At 39.6% G+C, this 3,373-nt stretch overlaps 1 protein-coding gene across 1 annotated transcript in view; it reads right to left on the bottom strand.

Annotated features, from left to right (window-relative positions):
* USP37 (ubiquitin specific peptidase 37) overlaps positions 1-3,373 on the bottom strand; it is a 108,274-nt gene that overhangs the window by 104,040 nt on the left and 861 nt on the right. The window lies entirely within an intron of this gene.

Genomic DNA, 3,373 nt, shown 5'->3' with positions numbered 1-3,373 from the left:
ATCATTGTTCGCTATGGTATTAGTATGAAAATCAAACAGAGCGAGACTCTGTCTCAAAAAAAAAAAAAAAAAAAACCTTTACCAATACAGCACACCTTTTATTTTTCTTTTTTAACTAAGAAAACTCACTTAAGTTTCATTCAAAGATCACATGTACCTGGAAACTCTTAACTTACTTCTCTCTCCACAGAACTGGTTCAATAATTCATCTTAGACTCTACCAGACTTTGGAAATGTGCTATGAAGTGATAACTTTTATTTTCTCTTAAATGAAATTTTTCCAAGGCTAAATTAGTAAATCTTACAGTTTCTTCATTATCTAAATAATTTCTGCCAGTCAGGCAGTCTTATTCTCTAATGTTCTCAGCAGACATACATCAAGGTTTCTAAACTGCCTTTTGCTGAAGATATGTCCTCTGAAAAGCATAAACAAAGAACTAATAATATATTTCAGAGTTTTTTTAAAACTAGAGAAAATTGACTTTTGTCAGTTATAGATAAGAATGAAAAACAATTTTGCCAATTTATATTCAAATTTTAAATTATATATGCATTTTTAGCATCAAAGTAGGTCTTAAAATTATGTCCTTGAGTGGAAATTCTCTAGGAAAACACAATAATTTGTTTTAAATGCTTTTAACTCCAAAATACTTAAATAAGTGTTTAGCATGCAAAAGGAAAACAGGTAACATTAAAGGCATTATTTCAGTCAATTTACCACTTTTTAAAAATTAAATATACAAAGCAAAGTTTGTTCATTAACAAACAAGATGAGAATCTTCTTGAACTTCAACCCTTCAACAACTGAAAAGCCCATCCAGTCCCGCTATTTCAGTAACAATTCATATGGTAACGACACACAATTCTTCCTCTATCTTAAGCCCAGACCTCTGTTGGAGCTCCAGTCCTATTTACCTTCTGAATGCTTGACACCTCAGATAACTTATCTCTCCCAATCCTCACACCACAATTCTTCCCCTCTGCTCCCTATCACAGAAGACATAAAAGGGACTGCCATCCAAACCTTGAGACTCTCCCCAGATAATTTTCTCCCACACCTCCCAAATCTTACGACTTAAATCTTCTTGAAATCTCTTCAGATCTATCCGTTCCCCTTTTTGCTTATTCCACTCCCTTTTCCTTAATTTCATTCCTCATCTAAACTCCCATAATAACCTCCTATATGTCCTTCTTATTCTCCCACTATTACCTGAAATAAAGTCATCTGCCTAACCCCAAAGAAATGTGAATTTCAGATTCTTGGCTCCTTAGAACTTCTGCTCCCCTTATGACAAACAAGAAACATCAATATCTGGTTCCTACCTAGCTCTTCAGCCTTATTTCTGTCACTCACTCCTCAGCATCCATATATTTCAAAAATAACTTTCTAGTTCCCTGAGTGCCGATTCACATTTCACGTATTTGTCCACATACAGAAATCACTTCCACTTTGGCCAGAAAATTCAGGGTTAAAGAAAAAAAAAAAACACTTCTACTTTTACTACTTTTGGCAAACTTCTATCTATCCTTTGAATCCTCAGAGTGCAAACGGCTTGCTTTCTTGTGTTATCTCAGGATCTTTGTAATATTTTTACAGCTAAAAATGTATCTGGTTACTCTTTTTTTTGAGATGGAGTTTCGCTCTTGTTGCCCAGGTTGGAGTACAATGGTGCGATTTCAGCTCACTGCAACCTCCACCTCCCAGATTCAAGCTATTCTCCTGCCTCAGCCTCCTGAGTAGCTGGGAATACAGATGCCCACGACCGTGCCTGCTAATTTTTGTATTTTTAGTAAAGACAGGGTTTCACCATGTTGGCCATTCTGGTCTCGAACTCCTGACCTCAGGTGATCTGCCCACCTCGGCATCCCAAAGTGCTGGGAATACAGGCGTGAGCCATCATGCCCAGCCTATCTGGTTACTCTTAAGTTTGAAGGAAATGATGTCTCACTCAGCTCTGTATTCTTACCACCCCTCACCCCCAACCACCCTGTTTCTTTTTCAGACAGGAGCTTGCTTTGTCACCCAGGCTGGAGCGTGGTGGCACAATCACAGCCCACTACAGCCTCAAGCTCCAAGGCTCAAGCCATCTTCCCACCTCAACCTTCTAAGTAGCTGGGACTACAGGTACGTGCCACCATGCTTGGTTATTTGTTTCTGATTTTATTTTTTGCAGAGACAGGGTCTCACCATGTTGCCCAGGCTGGTCTTGGACTCCTGGGCTCAAGCAATCCTCCTGCCACAGCCTCCCAAAGTGCTGGGATTACAGGCATGAGCCACTGCGCCCAACCATCCCTTAGCACAATATCCATAGCAGTAACCTGTACATGGTTAACAAATGAATGCTGAACGTAAACTGATCTAGAACTGAGATAAGGCTGAAGTCACAGGTAAAACCATCATGTTCCTAAAGATCTGTGTTTGGTTAAACATTTGAATATTTACTCACTGCCAAACTGGGCTGAGGATTGAAAAGAAAAGAGTCTGTATTTGCAAAAAACCCTTTCTTTTGATGAGGCGAGCAATTAGCAGATGTATGCATGTGACAAACTATATTTCCATCACCACCTCCATCTTATTTAAGTCTATCTTTGATACACGAAATCACAGGCAATCTATTTTTATAATTCAAAAGCAGAGACAAATAGAAATTTTATCTAAGATCAGGTTCTCAAGCATAAAGTTATATATTGTTTTTCAATAGAATATTTTAGAACGGGTATTACACTTTTGTATAATCTAATTTAAAAATATAAGATCCTGGCCAGGCGCAGTGGCTCACCGCTGTAATCCCAGCACTTTGGGGGACCGAGGTGGGCGGATCATGAGGTCAAGAGATCGAGACCATCCTGGCTAACACGGTGAAACTCCATCTCTACTAAAAATACAAAAACTTAGCCAGGCATAGTGGCAGGCGCCTGTTGTCCCAGCTACTCGGGAGGCTGAGGCAGGAGGATGGTGTGAATCCAGGAGGCAGAGCTTGCTGTGAGCCGAGATCTCACCACTGCACTCCAGCCTGGGCAACAGAGCGAGACTCTGTTTCAAAAAATATATATATATGTATTAAAATATATATAATCTTAAAGTGCAGAAAAACGTAAAACATTATGTTCTTAAATTCAACTCATATCAACATGAGTAACTTGGTTGCATAAGAGAAGCAATAAAGAAGTGAAAACAGGCTGGGCACAGTGGCTCACACCTGTAATCCCAGCACGTTGGTAGATCACGAGGACAGGAGTTCAAGACCAGCCTGACCAATATGGTGAAACCCTGTCTCTACTAAAAATACAAAAAAAAAATTAGCTGGGAGTGGTGGCGCACACCTGTAATCCCAGCTACTCAGGAGCTGAGGCAGGAGAATCGCTCAAACAC

Source organism: Colobus angolensis, unplaced genomic scaffold (genome assembly GCF_000951035.1).
Source record: "Colobus angolensis palliatus isolate OR3802 unplaced genomic scaffold, Cang.pa_1.0 Scaffold95, whole genome shotgun sequence".
Lineage (NCBI taxonomy): Eukaryota > Metazoa > Chordata > Mammalia > Primates > Cercopithecidae > Colobus > Colobus angolensis.
This window is presented reverse-complemented; position numbering and strand designations above follow the sequence as displayed.